Here is a 20,133-nt window from a genome sequence, read left to right as displayed (position 1 = left end):
TTAAAATATTCTCAGTAAAAAAGAAAGTGTGGTTGTTAACCATTTGGAGGGGGAAGTGCACAGAGAAAAAGAGGCACAACGTCCCCAGCATTCAGTATTTTGTGCAGGTGGCTTCTGCCTGTCCTCTGCTCCCTGGAAGGGTGAAAGTTCTTCCTAGTGGTTGTGAACAGGAAGGGGGGAAGGCGGGGGGCTCATCCCATGGGATGTCAGAGCCCTGCCCTCCTCGAGACCCAGTGCAAACTGCTGGATTCTGGACATAGCGACGAGCCTACCTAGGTCAGCAAGGGAGTCAGAGGGGACCAAGATGTTGGGCAGTCGCCATGCTGACATCCAGATTCCTCGGATGGATTTCGTGGCAGGACTAATGTCAGAGGCCTGAGAAAATCGTGAGTTCCACACAGCCCAACCACTGCAAACATTCATAAAGTGCTATACCATCGCAAGAAGGATGCTTTTTGGACTCTTCTATGTAGGAAAAACCTGCTTCTGTGGAGTAGACCCAATAAAAGCAGGTGTTTTGGTGTGGGCTTAAAAGAGATGGAAAGGATGGTTCTGGTGGTCCATAGATAGGCCCAAGGTTCTCAGGGAGGTGAGTTAATTCCTAGCTGTTCTGTTTTCGGTCCTCCTTTTAGACCACATCCTGAGGAAAAGGGCCCTGAGAGCAATTGGATTTCACAGAAAAACAGCAGCAAGCAGCTGAAATGTGCTGCCTCTTCCCAAGTCATACCTTTAAGCTGATGCCTGGCAATTTACAGCTCCTGAGGGAATTTACATAGCCTCCACATGATTTCTTTCTGGAAATTTTTCAAAAGCAGGGTAAAGAATGTCAGGTTTGAATGATTTTTTTAATATTTAGCACTTGTGAGACACTTTAAAAGAGTGCAGATTACCCCACTGAGGTAAGCAAGGATAATCAACCTTATTGTTCCAGCTCGGGAAAAGAGGAGGCAGAGAGCTGGAAGCCACATTTCCATTTAGGAAGGTGGTTCAGGTTTGTACATCACCTGAAGAGAGAGCAGAGAGTGAAAGGGAAAGGGGAAGGCCAGAAGATCGGTGAACTCAGACCGCAGCCATTTAAATGAGATTCTAATAAGCGATGATAAGGTTTTAAGTGACTCTCTGAAGTACCCAGCTGAAGATGTCATTTTCAGAATAATTTGGTTTAAATCTCCCTAAATGAATCTAGCATGACTAAGACTTGGCAGGTTCAGGAAGAGAGTGAGGGTGAGCCAGGAGGAGGATGAAAGGAGACAAACTGTGAAGATGAATAGGAAGAGAAGGACAGTGAGAGCAAAAACAAGAGTTGAAAGCGGAGTAGGATGAATTGGGAGGGGACAGAGATCAGAGAAGAGGTGTTGTTAACAAGAGGAAGGAGGTAAGCAAAATCTCCCATAGACAGGAGAAAAAAGAGACAAAAGCAGCACTCAAAAGCAGAAGAGGCAAATATGTGGAAAGAGGCTATGGGAAATGGGGAGACAAACAAAAGAGATGGAAAATGTGTCCTCATTTAGACTGAAGAGTAATTGCAGTAAAAGCAGTCCAGCAAATAAGTATTAAAAGGCTGTTGGTGAGCCATGGAGCACAGTTACTTTGGAAACCTTAAGCTGCAAATGTAGCAGTAATGGAATTGGGCAAAGAAATGGTTGTTCTCTGTTCTGGGGAGGAGTAAAATCAGCCTGGCAAGAAAAACTTCAAAACCTCAGCTGCACAGGATTTAGACTGTGAACCCTCTGTGGAACAGAAACTGTGGTTGATCTGATTGGAGCAATGCTTGGCACAGTAGTGTAAAACAGCCACCACAATTATTATTACTGTTGTTATTATAGTAAGCAGGGGCTTAATCAATCTAAGGAATTTAATGAGTATCTCCGATACGAACAGCACTGTGCCAACCTCTTGGGTTGGAGGTGTTAGATGTAATCCCAGCCCTCAAAGAGTTTAAACTAGTCAGGGAGACAGACAGATTGGGAAAGCAGCAGATTATAAGTGCCGTGAGTGTGGGGAGAACGTCATTCATTCAATAGTATTTATTAAGCACTTCCTGTGTGCAGAGCACTGTATTAAGTCCCTGGAAAGTACAATATAGCAATAAAGAGAGACGATCCCTGCTCACAATGGGCTTACAGTCTGCAGGGGAGAATCTTAAAGTATTCATTCATTCATTGAATCATATTTATTGAGCACTTACTATGGGTAGAGGGGGGGAGAGAGCTAGTTTGGCAGATGTGAGGAGGGAGGGCATTCCAGACCAGAGGTAGGACATGGGCCAGGAATCGACGGCGGGACAGGTGAGAACGAGGAACAGTGAGGAGGTGAGCGGCGGCAGAGGAGTGGAGTGTGCAGGCTGGGCTGGAGAAGGAGAGAAGGGAGGTAAGAGGGGTTCAAGTGCATAGGTGACACAGAAGGAGGGGCAAATAGGATGGGCAACCATTGGAGAGTTTTGAGGAGTGAAGAGATGTACACAGAGCAATTTTTTAGGAAAAGTATCTGGGCAGCAAAGCGAAGTATGGACCAGAGTGGGGAGAGGCAGGAGGGTCAACAGGAAGCTGATGCAGTAGTTAAGATGGGATTCGATAAGTACTTGTATCAGTTTGGTAGCCTTTTGGATGGAGAGGAAGGGGCAGATTTTAGAGATGTTGTGAAGGTAGAACCATCAGGATTTAGTGACTGAGTGAATATGTGGGTTGAATGAGAGAGATGAGTAGAGGACAATGCCAAGGTTACGGGCTTGTGAGACCTCCTTTGGGTATAGTTCCTGGCTGCTTCAGGCATAGATTTCCTGTCAGCCAATTTTGGGCTCTGATCCCTGCTTGCTCTCACTCTCTCTCTTTCTCTTTCTTCTCTCTCTCCACAGCTCTGAGGGCCATTTTACTAGTTGTGAAAGGGAACATAATCATGGTGGCCATAATGATAACTAAATCGTGGTCAATATGCATCAGCATCTGGTCCCCGTGTTAACCCTCAGGCTTTAGTACCACACTAGATATGGGGCACTCCCTACAAACAGACTAATGTCAGCTTTGCCCTCCACTTTGCAGGGAAAGTTTCAGGTTCAGTAAGCATAAGCTGAGCAGTAGACAGAAAACTGGCTCTCATTAGTGTCGTACTAAGTGTACTAAGCCACCCTTTCGTAGCTCCATGAAAAAAACAAAAAATCAGTAAAGTATTGTTTGAATCAGCATTCATTTTTACAGATCTCTAGTTATTTTCCTTTTCTTCCCATCTCCTCCATCTATAAGCTCCAAATAAGACTTTTACACTTTTTATTTCAGTTTCCCTCAAACCATGATTACTCAACTATTTTTGCTTCCCAAATTTCTTGGCCTGCTCTTCTAAGATTGAGCTTTTGTGCACCTCCCAGGCTCACACGTTTCCTAGCTTGGTGTTCTGTCTGTCAAATCTAGACCATGAGCTGAAGCAGGGGCTACATTTAATTACATTTGTGTACAACTAGCACCTTGCATGCTCAATTGAAATGTTCTAAGGATGGAGCACAATTGAGTTTGTCTATCTCAGGCTGGCGTGAGCTTGATTTTTTCCATATCTGATCTTTCTTTTGGAGTGATCTAATAATAATGATGATGTTTCTGAAAAACTCTTTAAAAGTGAAAAGCAAACCCACAGTATTCTCCAGTATAAAAGACAGCACAAACTAAAGTGACTTTCTAATAAATTCTATTTGAAATAACAAATCCCAGGATCTCAACTTGGCCCAGTGGAAAGAACACGAGCCTAGAAGTCGGAGGACCTGAGTTCCAATCCCAGCTCCACCCTATGCCCGTTGCGTGATCTTGGGCATGTCACTTCACTTCTCTGTGCCTCAGTTCCTCATCTGTAAAATGGGGATTACATACCTAATCTTCCTCCTGTTTAGACAGTGAACTTCGTGTGGGATAGGGACTACATCCAACTTAATTAAATTTGTATCTATCCCAGTGCTTAGAACAGCGCTTGGCACATAGCAAGCATTTAACACATACTGTCATTATTATTATTGTGTAGTTTGTATACATGTTTGAATGTGTGTGTGTATATATATGATTTGGAGAGGGGCAAGATTGGGGACAGAGATCAGTGAGGAGGCTGATGTAGTAATTCAGCTGGGATAGAACAAGTGACGGATGGAGAGGAAGAATTGGAATTAGATATGCTGTGGAGGAAAAGCAGACAGAATTTAACAATAGACACTAAGAACAGTGCTTGAACACATAGTAAGCGCTTAACAAATACCGTAAAAATTACAGTCTTAATATGGGAGTTCAAACAGAGGAGGAGTAAAGGATTATGACAAATTTCCAGGGACAGGGAGGATGATAGCATTGTGAACTGTATTGGAAAGTTAAAGAGGGGAGGATTTGGAAGGGAAGATGAGGATGTCATCTTTAGGCATATAAACTTGAGGGACCAGCGAAACGTGTGCAGAGATGATTTGGACACAGGAGATCTGGGATTTCCAGAAGGAGTGAGGTTGGAACTAGCAAGGTAGATTTGGAAAACATCCACATACAAGAGATAGTTGAAGCAATGAGAGGGAAAGAACTCTCCTAGGGAGAATGACATGAGAAGAAAAAAGGATGCAAAACTGAACATTGAGAGATACCCATGGTTAAGGATGGAGGGCAGATGAAGAGCTGATGGAAGAAATTAAGAAAGACTGGCTAGAGAGGTAAGAGAACTAGGAGAAAAGTACCACCCAAACCAAGGTTAGATAGTGTTTCCAAGAAAAGGGATTATTCTAGAGTGTCATAGACAATATGCATATATACAATATAAATATAGACATAGATTGTCTATGACACAATCCAGAGGTTAAGAAAGCGAAGGAGAAGGAGCCATCAGATACTCAGCTGTTAAAGACGGCACTGAGAGAGAGCAGAAGAAGAGACACAGAGTGGTTTCAGAAGGGATGGGGTGGGAAGCACAGATAGAAGGGGTAGAATTTGAAAGCAGGCGAGAAATCTCCTCTTGAGAGATGACTGGCAATGGTGAGAGAGTGGGATTGAGAGAGTGTTGGGAAGGTGAGCTGGAGATTTTGGGGACCTCACTCCTGATGGCTTTGACTTTGGCTACAATGTAGTTGGTAAAGTTATCAGGAGCAAGAGAGGGAACTGGAGGCTTCAGAAGGGAGTTAAACGTCTGGAATCATGGTGGGGGCAAAAGACAAAGGATTCGATGAGGGAAGGGAAGGGAAGTAGTGTTGCTGAGCACAAGAAAGGGCAAAGCGAAAGCTGCTAAGGACAGATTTGAAGAGGCCAAAGACATCCTAGTATCTGGTTTTCTGTCAACGGCACTCTGCAGCACCAGTGAAGGAGCTTCCTCCTGACCTGAAGATTTCTTCAGGAATGTCATTAGCTCTTAGGGTTTCCAATTATCCCCCTCCAGTGCTACTCGTTGTCAGAAAAGAACTCTCTATTTGCACTACTTAACTCATAATTGGAGAAGAAGAGGTAAAGGTATTTGGGATTTTTTTTTTCATTTTAGAGAAGCATCACTGGCAGGACCAGAGGAATCGTCACTGATTTTCCCCGCGTTGGCTTCTCAGCAAGCACTTTTAAAAATTCTAGTTTCTCCCCTCGCCAGCTTCTTGATCTCCTGCCTGGAACTCCCTCCCCCTTCAGATCTGTCAAATCTCTGCCCTTTTTAATCTATAAAGCCTTTCTGAAATCCTATCATCTCCTCCAGGAGGCCTTCCCCAATTAATTTCTCATCTCCCCACCCGAATCCCAAATGGCCACATAAGCAAGTCTTTGCCACATCATCACTTGTGTTAATTATACTCTGTTACTTCCTCCTCTCCTTAATTTATTTTAGTCTCTGTCTATCCTGCTAGATTGTAAACTCCTTGTGGTAGGGATCATGTCTACTAATTCTGCTACAGTCTCTCAAGTGTTTAGTACAGTGTTTTGCACACAGTAGGTGCTCAGTGAATCACAGAATGAATGAATCAATCAACTGTATTTATTGTGTGCTTACTGTGTGCAAAATAAAGTACTAAGCTCTTGGGAGAGTACAACACAACAATATAACGGACACATTTTCTGCCCACAACGAGCTTAAAGTCTAGAGAGGGAGACAGACATTAATAGAAATAAATAAATTACAGTTATGTATATAAGTGTTGTGGGGCTGGGTAGGGGTGAATAAAGGGAGTAACTCAGGGCGATGCAGAAGGGAGTGGGAATAGAGAAAATGAGAGCTTAGTCAAGGAAAGCGTCTTGGGGGAGATATGCCTTCAATAAGGCTATGAAGGTGGAGAGAGAGATTGTCTGTCAGATATGAAAAGGGAAGGTATTCCATGCCAGAGGCAGGATATGAGCAAGACGTTAGCAGGGAGATAGATGAGATTGAGGTACAGGGAGTGAGTTGTATTTGAGGAGCGAAGGGTGTAGGCTGGGTTGTAGTAGATGAGTAGCAAGGTGAGATAGGAGAGAGCAAGGTGACCGAGTGCTTTAAAGCCGACGGTAAGGAGTTTCTGTTTGATGCAGCGGTGGTTTGATGGGCAGCCGCTGGAGGTTCTTAAGGAGTGGGGAAACACGGACTGAACGTTTTTGTAGAAAAATGATCCAGGTAGCAAAGTGAAGTCTGGACTGGAGTGGGGAAAGACAGGAAGCAGGGAGGTCAGCAATGAGGCTGATATAGTAATCAAGGCAGGATAGGCTAAGTGATTGGAGCAATGTGGTAGCAGTTTGGATGGAGAGGAAAGGATGGATTTTAGAGATGTTATGAAGATGATATCAATTGTGTGTCCAAGTTGAGTGGGAGAGCAGGTCGGTGGAGTTGAAGAGCGATAGAAAATGGGCAGCAGAAGGGTCATCAGGGACAGGTGGAGTGGTGCGAAAGCAGCACGGGGGAACAAGCAGGAACCCAACTCCTCCCCCTTTCCATTAAGTCTTGGGCAGTGGGTGAAGATGAAGCCCCCCTCTAGAGACAGCGGCAGGAGAGACCATGTCGTTTAGGAAAAGCCAGGTTTCAGTGATGGTGAGGAGGAGCAGTGATTGGGTCAGGCGCAGGTCAAGGATGAAGGCAAGCTTAGCATAATAATAATAATAATGATGGCATTTATTAAGCGCTTACTATGTGCAAAGTACTGTTCTAAGTGCTGGGTAGGTTACAAGGTGATCAGGTTGTCCCACGGGGGGCTCACAGTCTTAATTCCCATTTTACAGATGAGGTAACTGAGGCACAGAGAAGTTAAGTGACTTGCCCAAAGTCACACAGCTGACAACTGGCGGAGTCAGGATTTGAACCCATGAACTCTGACTCCAAAGGGCGGGCTCTTTCCAGTGACCCACGCTGGGCATGATGGAGCTGGGGTTCCACAGGCCACACTTGGCTGAGGCTTTGGGGGTGGTTCTGGGAGAGGGGACGGCGAGAGGGGTGGGGAGGGGGAGGGTGTGTTGGGAAGAGGGGACAGGGATGGATTGACCGGCGGGTGGGATTGAGAGGTCATGGTGAGTTTAGGACATTTAAGGATTATAGTTGAGGTTATCAACAGCAATAACTGCTTAATTCCTGGCTTTTCGAGTAAGTTGTTGAATTGTATGCAGGTACTTGGGTCCTTGAGAGTGAAAAGATGAGAGTTTAGGAGTAAACAGGAGGCTGAATTGTAATAGTAGGCAGCTGTTGATATTTATTGTGTGGTCAGGCCTTGGATTCAGAAGAGATGAATACATTAAACAAGAAAGAAGGGAAATCAGTTTGGAGAATAGGTAATTATGAGGGGACTAGGCAATTACGAGCTTCCCCCTCACAGCCCACCCAACAGATGACAGTTGAAGAGAAATACCCTGATTTGGAGCAATCAGAATATTCTCCTATCCTGGTGCTGTTCATGGGTCAGAGAGGTGGAAACCCCGACAAAAATCTGGGTTAATTGTTTTCCTTTGGGATATCTCTACACTGGGTTTACAGCCTAGTGGATAGAGTATGGGCCTGGAAGTGAGAAGGTCATGGGTCCTAATTCTGAATCTGCTACTTGTCTGCTGTGCGACCTTGGGCAAATCACTTCACTTCTCTGGGCCCCAGTTACCTCATCTGTAAAATGGGGGTGAAGACTGAGTCCCACGTGGGACAACCTGATTACCTTGTATCCCCTCACAGTGCTTAGAACACTGCTTTATGCATAGTAAGTGCTTAGCAAATACTATCATTATTATTATTCCATCGTATTTTCAATCGTATTTGAGTGCTTACTGTGTGCAGAGCACTGGACTAATAGTAAGTACTTAAATACCACAGTGATTGGTAGTGTTAGTGGAGAACATTGGCCCAGTGGAGCTGGTCTCCTTGAAGGCTTAGGGTGTGTCTTCCTTCCTTCCTTTTCCTTCCTTCCCTTCCTTCCTTCCTTTCTTTCTTTCCCTTCCCTTCCTTCCTTTCATTCCCTTCCTTCCTTTCCCTTTCGTTCCCTTCCTTCCTTCCTTCCTTTCCCTTCCTTCCTTCCTTTCTTTCCCTTCCTTCCTTTCTCTTCCTTCCTTCCCTCCTTTCAATCAATCAATCGTATTTATTGAGCACTTACTGTGTGCAGAGCACTGTACTAAGCGCTTGGGAAGTCCAAGTTGGCAACATATAGAGACAGTCCCTACCCAACAGTGGGCTCACAGTCTAAAAGTCTTTCCCTTTCCTTCCTTCCTTCCTTCCCCTTCCTTCCTTTCCTCTTCCTTTTGTTCCTTCCTTCCTTTCCCTTCCTTCCTTCCTTTTTCTTTCTTTCCCTTCCTTCCTTCTCTTTTTTTCTTTCCCTTCCTTCCTTCTCTTTTTTTCTTTCCCTTCCTTCCTTTTCTTTCTTTTTCTTTCCCTTCCTTCCTTCCCTTTCTTTCCCTTTTCTTTCTTTCTTTCTTTCTTTCTTTCTTTCTTTCTTTCTTTCTTTCTTTCTTTCTTTCTTTCTTTCTTTCCTTCTTTCTTTCTTTTTCTTTCTTTCTTTCTTTCTCTTTCTTTCTTTCTTTCTTCCTTTCTTTCCCTTCCTTCCTTTCTTCCTTCCTTTTCCTTCCTTCCTGCCTCCCTTCCTTCCTTTCTTCCTTCCTTTTCCTTCCTTCCTGCCTCCCTTCCTTCCTTCTTTCCCTTTCTTTCTTTCTTTCCCTTCCTTCCTTCTTTCTTTCTTTCCCTTCTTTCCTTCCTTCCTTTCTTTCCCTTCCTTCCTGCCTCCCTCCCTTCCTTTCTTCCTTCCTTTTCCTTCCTTCCTGCCTCCCTTCCTTCTTTCCCTTTCTTTATTTCTTTCCCTTCTTTCCTTCCTTCTTTCTTTCTTTCCCTTCTTTCCTTCCTTCCTTTCTTTCCCTTCCTTCCTTCTTCCCTTCCTTCCTTCCTTCCTTCCTTCCTTCCTTCCTTCTCTGTCTTTCCCTTTCTTTCCCTTCCTTCCTTCCTTTTTCTTTCTTTCCCTTCCTTCCTTCTCTTTTTTTCTTTCCCTTCCTTCCTTTTCTTTCCCTTTTCTTTCCCTTTTCTTTCTTTCTTTTTCTTTCTTTCTTTCTTTTTCTTTCTTTCCCTTCCTTCCTTTCTTCCTTCCTTTTCCTTCCTTCCTGCCTCCCTTCCTTCCTTTTCCTTCCTTCCTGCCTCCTTTCCTTCCTTCTTTCCCTTTCTTTCTTTCTTTCCCTTCCTTCCTTCTTTCTTTCTTTCCCTTCTTTCCTTCCTTCCTTTCTTTCCCTTCCTTCCTTCTTCTCTTTCTTTCCCTTCCTTCCTTCCTTCTCTTTCTTTCTTTCCCTTCCTTCCTTCTCTCTTTCCCTTTCTTTCCCTTTCTTTCTTTTCCTTCTTTCCTTCCTTCCTTCCCTTCCCTGTGCACCCGGTCCCTTGGCGGAGGCCGCTGTCCGCTGTCCGCTGTCCGCGGCTCGCGCGCTGCCGATAAAGTTTTGTTGCGCCGCCCGACAAGATGGCGGCGCCCAGCTGAGCGCCGGCCCTTGGCAACGGTGAGGGCGCCCCGGACGCCCCGGACCCTCGGACCGCCCAGGTGACGGCGGGCACGGGGGGCACGGAGGGCACGGAGGCCGGCAGGGCTGAGGGGGCCGCGGGGGGCACGGAGGGCACGGGGGGCACGGGGGGAGGGCGGCGACAGGCGACCGGGAAGCAGCCGCCTCAGGCTCCGGAGCCTGCAGGGCCCCGCCTGCAGAAGGCCGCCCGGCCCGGACGCTCGGCCCCTCACTCTTTCTGTCATTCTTTCTTTCATTCATTCTTTCTTTCATTTATTCTTTCCTTCATCCATTCTTCCATTCTCTTATTCTTTCTTTCATCATTCCTTCTTTCATCATTCATTCTCTTTCATCGTTCATTCTTTCAGTCTTTCATTCTTTCATCGTTCATTCTTTCTTTTGTCATTCATTCTTCATTGTCTTTCTTTCATCATTCATTCTTTATTTCATTCGGTCTTTCATCATTCAATCTTTCATTCTGTCTTTCATCATTCATTTATTCTCTCATTCTGTCTTTCATCATTCATTCTTTATTTCATTCTGTCTTTTTTATCATTCATTCTTTCATTCTGTCTTTCTTTCATCATTCTTTCTTTCATTCTCTTTCATCATTCATTCTTTCATTCTGTCTTTCTTTCATCATTCGTTCTTTCATTGTCTTTCTTTCATCATTCGTTCTTTCATTGTCTTTCTTCATTCATTCTTTATTTCATTCTCTTTCTTTCATCATTCATTCTTTCTTTCATTCTGTCTTTCTGTTTTTCTGTCTTTCATTCATTCTTTCTCATCATTCATTCTTTCATTCTGTCTTTTTCATCATTCATTCTTTCTGTCTTTCATCATTCATTCTTTCTGCCTCTTTCATCATTCATTCTTTCATTCTTTCATTCATCTTTCATTCTTTCACCATTCATTCCTTTTGTCATTCATTCTTTTTTCATTGTCTTTCTTTCATCATTCATTCCTTATTTCATTCTGTCTTTCATTCTTTCATCATTCATTCTTTCATTCTGTCTTTCATCATTCATTTATTCTCTCATTCTGTCTTTCATCATTCTTTATTTCATTCTTTTTTATCATTTATTCTTTCATTCTGTCTTTCATCATTCTTTCTTTCATTCTCTTTCATCATTCATTCTTTCATTTTCTTTCATCATTCATTCTTTCATTGTCTTTCTTTCATCATTCATTCTTTCATTGTCTGTCTTTCATCATTCATTCTTTCATTGTCTTTCTTTCATCATTCATTCTTTCATTGTCTTTCATCATTCGTTCTTTCATTGTCTTTCTTTCATCATTCGTTCTTTCATTGTCTTTCTTCATTCTTTATTTCATTCTCTTTCTTTCATCATTCATTCTTTCATTCTGTCTTTCTGTTTTTCTGTCTTTCATTCTTTCTCATCATTCTTTCATTCTGTCTTTTTCATCATTCATTCTTTCTGTCTTTCATCATTCATTCTTTGTCTTTCATCATTCTTTCTTTCTGTCTTTCTTTCGTCATTCATTCTTTCATTCTTTCGTTCATCTTTCATTCTTTCACCATTCATTCTTTCTTTTGTCATTCATTCTTTTTTCATTGTCTCTCATCATTCATTCTTTATTTCATTCTGTCTTTCATTCTTTCTGTCTTTCATTATTCTTTCTGTCTGTCTTTTCATCATTCATTCTTTCTGCCTGTCTTTCATCATTCATTCTTTTTTTTGTCTGTCTTTCATCATTCATTCTTTCTGTCTGTCTTTCATCATTCATTCTTTCTTTCTGTCTTTCATCATTCATTCTTTCTGTCGTCCTTTCATCATTCATTCTTTCTTTCTGTCTTCTTTCATCATTCATTCTTTCTTTCTGTCTTTCTTTCATCATTCATACAGATTACCTTGTATCTGCCCCAGTGCTTAGAACAGTGCTTGGCACATGGTAAGTGCTTAACAAATACCATCATGAAGATTAGTATTATTATTATCATTCTGCATCTGCTGCAGTCATTATGGTGCATGTGCCAAGTGCTGTTCTAACCGCTGGGGTAATAATAATCATAATAATGATTAATGATAATTAATCATAATAATGAATAATGATAATTAATCATAATAATGAATAATGATAATCATAATAATGATGATGGTATTGGTTAAGTGCTTACTTTGCGCCAAGCTCTGTTCTAAGCACTGGTAATAATAATAATGATGATGGTATTTAATGTGCCAAGCACTGCTCTAATAATAATAGTAATAATAACGTAATAATAATAGTTACGGTATTGGTTAAGCACTTAATATGTGCCAAGCACAGTTCTAAGTGGTGAACACTGTTCTAAGCACTGGTAATAATAATTATGATGGTATTGGTTAAGCACTTACTATGTATGGCCAAGCACTGTTCTAAGCGCTGGTAATAATAATAATAATGATGATGATGGTATTTGTTAAGCACTTACTATTCACCAAGCACTGTTCTAAGTGCTGAGCACTGATCTAAGCACTGGTAATAATATTAATGATATTGGTTAAGCGCTTACTGTGTGCCAAGCACTGTTCTAAAAGCTGGGGTAGATACCAGGTAACCAGGTTGTCCCACATGGGGCTCACAGTCTTCATCCCCATTTTCCAGATGAGGTCACTGAGGCCCAGAGAAGTGAAATGCCATGCCCAAAGTCACGCAGCTGATCAGTGGCGGAGCCCCGATTCGAACCTCTGGGACCTCTGACTCCCAAGCCAGGCTATTGTCACTAATCTATGCTGCTTCCCCCTAACATCATCCATATTAAATACTAAATATCAATCATATTTATTGAGTGCCTACTGAGCACAGAGCGCTGCACTAAGCACTCGGGAGAAGGCAGTGTAACAATAGAGAAGCAGGTTGCCTCACATGGGGCTCACAGTCGTAATCCCTGTTTCACAGGTGAGGTAACTGAGGCACAGAGAAGTGAAGTGGCTTGTCCCAGCTCACACAGCTGATAATAATAGTAATAATAATGATGATGATGGTGTTTTTTAAGCGCTTACTATGTGCCAAGCAAGTGGCGGAGCCGGGATTAGAACCCACGTCCTCTGACTCCCAAGCGTGGGATCTTGCCACTAAACCATGCTGCTTCTCCCGATCATCTTATGCATTAAATATTAAATATCAATCATATTTATTGAGTGCCTGCTGAGTGCAGAGCACTGTGCTAACCGCTCGGGAGAGGACAGTGTAACAATAGAGAAGCAGCATGGCGTAGTCGATAGAGCCCAGGCCTCGGAGTCAGAAGGTCGTAATAATAATAATGATGGCATTTATTAAGTGCTTACTATGTGCAAAGCACTGTTCTAAGCGCTGGGGAGGATACAAGGTGATCAGGTTGTCCCATGTGGGGCTCACAGTCTTCATCCCCATTTTACAGATGAGGTCACTGAGGCCCAGTGAAGTGACGTGCCCAAAGACACACAGCCGACAATTGGCGGAGCCGGGATTTGAACCCATGACCTCTGACTCCCAAGCCCGGGCTCTTTCCACTGAGCCACGCTGCTTCTGACCCCGGCTCTGCCACTTGTCTGCTGTGTGACCTTGGGCAACTCGCTTCACTCCTCTGGGCCTCAGGTCCCTCATCTGTAAAATGGAGATTGAACCCCCCATGGGACAGGGGCTGTATCCAACGCGATTGCTTGTATCCACCCCAGCGCTTAGTACAGTGCTCAACACTTAGCCCTCAACAAATGCCATTATTATTATTATTATTGTTATTATTACTTGAGAAGGGAGGGTCGCCTCCACGGGATGCGGGTGGGAGAGCAGTCCATCTTAATGATGGTATTTGTTAAGCGCTTACTATGTGCAAAGCACTGTTCTTAATAGAGTAAAAACAGGAGCTCCGGCTCCGTCCACGGGATTAGGGGAGGAAGAGCAGGGGGAGTCCTTTTTAAAAAAAAAAAAATGGTGTTATGTGCCAGGCACTGTACTAAGCGCTGGTGTAGATGCCAGCTAGTCAAGTCGGACATGCGTCGCACGTGGCGCTGTCTTAATCCCAACTTGAATAATCATTATTCTGGTATTTAATAGCTTACTGCAGGCCAGGCACTGTGCCAAGCGCTGGGGTGACCATAAGCAAATCGGGTTGACGGCCCCTGCCTCACGTGGGGCTCACAGCCTTAATCCCCATTTCACAGATGAGGAAACTGAGGCACGAGGACGTGAAGTGACTTGCCCAATGTGACAGAGCAAACAAGAGGCAGAGCTGGGGTTAGAGTCCACGGCCTTCTGACGCCCAGGCTCATGCTGTGCCCACCACGTCATCCTGCTTCCCGGCTTTTCAGGTGACTTGCCCAAGGTCACGCAGCAGGCAAGTGGCAGAGCCGGGACTAGAACCCAGGTCCGAGCTGTATCCACCGGACCACTGGGAAGTCCGAGCCCCGCGGGAAATTTCAGGCCGCATTTCCCCCCGTAGTGCTGAGCCCCTTGTTATCATGAAGAGATCTCCGGGTTCACCCTACTTTAGCCTCGTGGCAACTTTAATTACACCAACTTGGACTTCCCAAGCGCTTAGTACAGTGCTCTGCACACAGTAAGCGCTCAGTAAATACGATTGATTGAAAAAAGTTGACTGCAGCCAGGAGCCAAAACCATTCCCAGGCTTCCGACTTGGTCAGATAAAGGTCTGAAAGTACTAATAAATAAAGCAATGGCCGTCTTTGACAGCTGTGCGTTTTATTGCAGCATAATGATGAACGTGCCTTTGTTACGTGACACATGTCCACCAGAGAATCCAAATAGCTTTTTCATGAGTGATTTTAATGACATTATCATCACTAACATCACCGTGTGGAACAGGTCCTTTTCAAATTCCCATTTTATTTAGCATTTTAATAATAATAATAATAATAATAATAATAATGGCATTTATTAAGCGCTTACTATGTGCAAAGCACTGTTCTAAGCGCTGGGGAGGTTACAAGGTGATCAGGTTGTCCCATGGTGGGGCTCACAGTCTTCATCCCCATTTTACAGATGAGGTAACTGAGGCCCAGAGAAGTGAAGTGACTTGCCCAAGGTCACACAGCTGACAGCGGAGCTGGGATATGAATCCATGACCTCTGACTCCAAAGCCTGGGCTCTTTCCACTGAGCCACGCTGCTTCTCTGTGTAATTAGCATTTTGTGCTAGGATCTGTTGAATACTGTTTGACCAAAGAACAAGACCGTGTCTACCCAGGGGAAGCAGCGTGGCTCAGTGGAAAGAGCACGGGCTTGGGAGTCGGAGGTCATGGGTTCTAATTCCGGCTCCGCCGCTTGTCAGCTGTGTGACTTTGGGCAAGTCACTTCTCTGTGCCTCAGTTATCTGTAAAATGGGGATTAAGATTGTGAGCCCCACGTGGGACAACTTGATCACCTTGTATCCTCCCCAGCGCTTAGAACAGTGCTTTGCACGTAGTGCTTAAATACCAAAATTATTTTATTATTATTATCTATTAGTGGAGGCAAAAACACTCAATTAGGCAGAAAAGTGTTTATGCCCCCAGTTTAATAATTGTATTTAAGCGCTTACTATCGTCCCAACACTGTACTAGGTGTACCATGGGGTACGTACAATATGAGCAGATCAGAAACAGTTGGAGCTCACTGTCGAAGGGGAAGGGAGAACCGGTATTTAACTCTCACTTTACAGATGAGGAAATTGACGCACAGATAAGTGATTTATCCAAGGTCATTCAGCAGGCAAGTGGGAAGGCCTCTGGGAGGAGATGTGCTTTTAATAAGGCTTTGAAGATGGGGAGAGTGATTGTCAGATATGAAGAGGGAGAGAGTTCCAGGCCAGAGGCAGGAAGGGTGTAAACAAGGGGTTTTTGTTTTTTGGGGTTTTTTTTGATGATGATGATGATGACGATGGCATTTATTAAGCGCTTACTATGTGCAAAGCACTGTTCTAAGCACTGGGGTTAGCGCTTAGTACAGTGCTCTGCACACAGTAAGCGCTCAATAAATACGATTGATGATGATGATAATGATGATGGGGTAGAGACAAGGTAATCAAGTTGTCCCATGTGGGGCTCACAGACTTAATCCCCATTTTCCAGATGAGATAACTGAGGCACAGAGAAGTTAAGTGACTTGCCCAAAGTCATACAGCTGACAAGTGGTGGCATTTATTAAGTGCTTACTATGTGCAAAGCACTGTTCTAAGCACTGGGGAGGTTACAAGGTGATCAGGTGATCGGGGGGGCTCACAGTCTTAATCCCCATTTTACAGATGAGGTAACTGAGGCACAGAGAATTTAAGTGACTTGCCCAAAGGCACACAGCTGACGATTGGCAGAGCCGGGGTTGGAACCCATGACCTCTGACTCCAAAGCCCGGGCTCTTTCCACTGAGCCACGCTGATATGGAGGTTCTTGAGGAGTGGGAAAACATGGACTTTAATGGCGCTTAGCAAATCCTGCAGTTGTGGATATTAAGTGGCACAGCTGGGATTAGAACCCAGGTCTCCTGACTCCTAGGCCTGTGCTTTATTAAAATGACACTTGTGCAAAAATGTAGTTCCATTTGAATTTTTTTTTCTAATTGGTTTTCTGTTCATTCACCTTCCTCTGCCCACATGCACTGATGCTCAGAAACAACTTTGTGCATGAAAATGCACTAGGCGTATTCATAATTCCCTTTTTTTAAAACTAGATCCTTTTGTTCAGAAATTCAGTGCTGAAAAATGAGCCCCATGGGGGACAGGGACTGTGTCCCACCTGATGAACCTGTGTCTACGACACAGCACTATGAACAGTGCTTGACACACAGTACAGTGTTAACAAATACCATTACATTTTTTTTTTAGAAAATAAACATCACCCAGGGTATTGTATACCTTCCACTTAAAGTATTCAGTAGTGCTTAATGCCGGCTAGTGAATATGGAGGGCCATTCTTGGCTCAGTGGAAAGAGCACGGGCTTTGGAGTCAGAGGTCATGGGTTCGAGTCCCGGCTCCACCACATGTCTGTTGTGTGACCTTGGGCAAGTCACTTAACTTCTCTGAGCCTCAATTACCTCATCTGTAAAATGCGGATTAAGACTGCGAGCCCCACGTGGGACAACTTGATCACCTTGTATCCCCCCCAGTGCTTAGAACAGTGCTTTGCACATTTGTAAGCGCTTAACAAATGCCATTATTATTATTATTATTATTATTCTACCGACATCTGGCATAACTACTATTATTCCTGGGCCGTGTGCATTAATGAGTGATGTCGATGATGTTGATGGAAAGTGCAACAGGGCAAAAATAGTTGAATTTTTAGGAGATGTGAGATATTAGTGCCGTATAAAACAACACTCTAATTCTCTCATGAACAGATCTTACTGAGTAGCTTGATGTTAATTTTCAAGCGGAATGCTAATTTTCTGGCAACCTCAGCACGGGATATAGGCTGTGTGAAACTCCTGGAATTCCCCGTACTGTTGGCAAATTGTGGTTTAGAGCGGTGCCATATGCTCTTTTAAACTTCACTTGACATAGTCACAGAATGTCTGAGCAACTTGGCAAAAGACAGCGGTGTTTTGTATTCAGCTGCAGGGCATAGCAACAAATTCCAGTTGGTGGGTTTGAAATCCAAAAGTAACCGAACAACGAAGAAATCTTCCCCTTCATTTTTCCTCTTTTAGTTTAATTTTTTAAAGAATCAGATAAGGGCGATAAAGCATAAATCCATTTAGAGTAGGTTCCCTAAAATCCCAACCCTGAAGTAGGAGAAGCAATCCTCAGAAAAATGACAAAAACTCACTTTAGTCTACAGCGTGATTGGTGTTGCTTTAATACTGACATTATCATCCTCAGTGGCATTTATTGAATGCCTACGGTCTGTTTTAAATGGTTAGGAGAGTACAGTATAACAGAGTTGATAGACATATTCCCTGCCCACAATGAGCTTACCAGTCTAGAGCCTTTATATTTTGATGTAACATTGTGTCCTTTTCTCCATACTTCAGTAGAATAATATATCCGACTGATGCATTTCTTGATATTATCCATTCGTCAAAATGTTAGTGAAATTGTAATTTAAACTTTTCATTCATAATTGTCTACATAAAGCAAGTATCTCCCTCAGACTTGTGAGCCACATGTGGGATGAGGATTGTGACCAACCTGATGGTCTCATATCTACCCTGGCACTTGGTACAATGCTTAGCACACAATAAGCACTTAAAAAAATACCACAATCATTATCAATATGATTATTGTGTCTGGGTTGCGCATTTTGATTTATGCTTTTAAAGTATCATTTTTAAAGGGTTTAAGTATGAGCATAGCAGGGTCCTGATTTTCCAACTGAGCAAGGAACGTGCCATCCAGAGCAACAGAAAACTTAGTTGTAGGGTTAGGCCAAGGTTTGGAAAAAAATCAAGTAACAATCGCTTCATCCCATTTACAGCAGCTGTTCTTTTGAAGCGCTTACTGTGTGCAGAGCACTGTACTAAGCGCTTGGGAAGTACAAGCTGGCAAAGTATAGAGACTCCTAGTAGAAGTTCCCTATAGAGGAAGTTATAGGCACAAATCAGTCAGTGGTATGTATTTAGTGCTTACTATGTACAGAGCACTGTACTAAGCGCTTGGGAATACAACGCAACATGATAGAGCACAGACCTGGGACTCATGAGGTCATGGGTTCGAATCCTGTCTCTTTTGCTTGTCTGCTTTGTGACCTCGGGCGTCAGTTCACTTCTCTGGGCCGCAGTTACCTCATCTGTAAAGTGGAGATTGAGACTGTGAGCCCCACGTGGGACAGGGACTTTGTCCAGTGTCTGGCACATAGTAAGCGCTTAATAAATGCCACCATTATTAGTTACAAGACGGGGAATTAGGAGACAGGTTCCCTGCTCACGATGAGCTTCCAGTCTGAAGACCTGCATAAATGAACAACAGTTACTTCTTGAAAGAATTTGCATTCTGTTTCGTGGCAAACTCTGAAAATGAGAAAAAGAGACTGAACAGAGAAGTTGGAAAAGTGGACTTGTGGCAGAAAGCGTGAGCCAGGGCTACTGCAAAGCGTCGTCTCTGACACTACACAGTCTGAGAGGCAGCAGAGACAAGACTAGCCATTTCCTCAATATTGGTGCCCTAAATCAAGGTTTCTTTGGCCTATTAATATCTTCCTCTGAATACCCAGTAGTGTGAAGTCAGGACCTGTAAATCATGAAATGTAATTGTAGGATTTATAAAGCATGTACTGCGAGCCAAGCACTGTACTCAGCACCTGAGCAGATAGGAGAAAATGTTGTTGGACAAAGCCCCTGCGCTTCTGGGGGCTCACAGCCTAAGGGGAAGGAAGAACAGGTATTGACTCCCCATTTCCCAGATGAGGAAACTGAGGCAAAGAGAAGCTAAGTGACTTGCCCAAGATCCCCTTTTAGACCGTGAGCCCACTGTTGGGTAGGGACTGTCTCTATATGTTACCAATTTGTACTTCCCAAGTGCTTAGTACAGTGCTCTGCACATAGTAAGCGCTCAATAAATATGACTGATGATGATGATAATAATAATAATAATGCCATTTATTAAGCACTTACTATGTGCAATGCACTGTTCTAAGTGCAGGGGAGGATACAAGGTGATCAGGTTGTCCCACGGGGGGCTCAGTCTTAATCCCCAATTTTACAGATGAGGTAACTGAGGCCCAGAGAAGTGAAGTGACTTGCCCAAAGTCACACAGCCGACAATTGGCAGAGCCGGGATTTGAACCCATGACCTCTGACTCCAAAGCCGGCTCTTTCCATTGAGCCACGCTGCTTCTCTATTAAAGGGTGTTCCGGGGAAGCTAGGAAAGGAAATTAAAAACCCAACTCCTGGGGTAGATTCGATTAATGTTTTTATTTTTCGAGGAAGGTGGTACTGTTCTTTACTGCAGGACTATAAAATCCAGTTAGGTGCCGTGGGGTATCTCTACTAGTCTATTGCTGGTCCCACCCAAAAGAGCTAAGGGGGTCTGAAAGTTTTAAGGATGCAACACTGATTCCTTCTGGAATAAATGGACTGGCTTTGGCACATGAATTGGAAAATCCAATCACTTGAATGTCACATGAGAAGCATGATGAGACTTTACATTTTCTCTAATCGCCCTGCAGTTTCTGTATTGCAATTCTCCACGATAATAGAGCAAACATAGCGTGGTTATAAAAGAGACGTCTCACAGAGGCAGAGAATTAAACAGTTCTGTTTTATCTGAGCACGTAGACAAAATCTATGTTTTTTCTGACCTAGCCATCCTTAAAAAACCATCAGGGGTCT

General features: G+C 43.6%; 1 protein-coding gene across 2 annotated transcripts in view; it reads left to right on the top strand.

Moving 5' to 3' along the window:
* Positions 1–20,133, top strand: part of LARS2 (leucyl-tRNA synthetase 2, mitochondrial) — a 205,656-nt gene that overhangs the window by 39,359 nt on the left and 146,164 nt on the right. Inside the window, exon 1 of one of the 2 annotated variants that reach the window (XM_038742281.1) lies at positions 9,860–9,931. The exons of the other annotated variant lie outside the window; for it this stretch is intronic. The gene's annotated coding sequence lies outside the window, so the exon portion shown is untranslated. Of the gene's footprint in view, positions 1–9,859; positions 9,932–20,133 lie in introns of those variants that run through there. 2 annotated transcript variants of the gene reach the window in all.

This window comes from Tachyglossus aculeatus, chromosome 2 (assembly GCF_015852505.1).
Source record: "Tachyglossus aculeatus isolate mTacAcu1 chromosome 2, mTacAcu1.pri, whole genome shotgun sequence".
In the NCBI taxonomy this organism is placed as follows: Eukaryota; Metazoa; Chordata; class Mammalia; order Monotremata; family Tachyglossidae; genus Tachyglossus; species Tachyglossus aculeatus.
The sequence above is the reverse complement of the archived record's forward strand: the minus strand, read 5'-3'. Positions and strand labels throughout refer to the sequence as shown.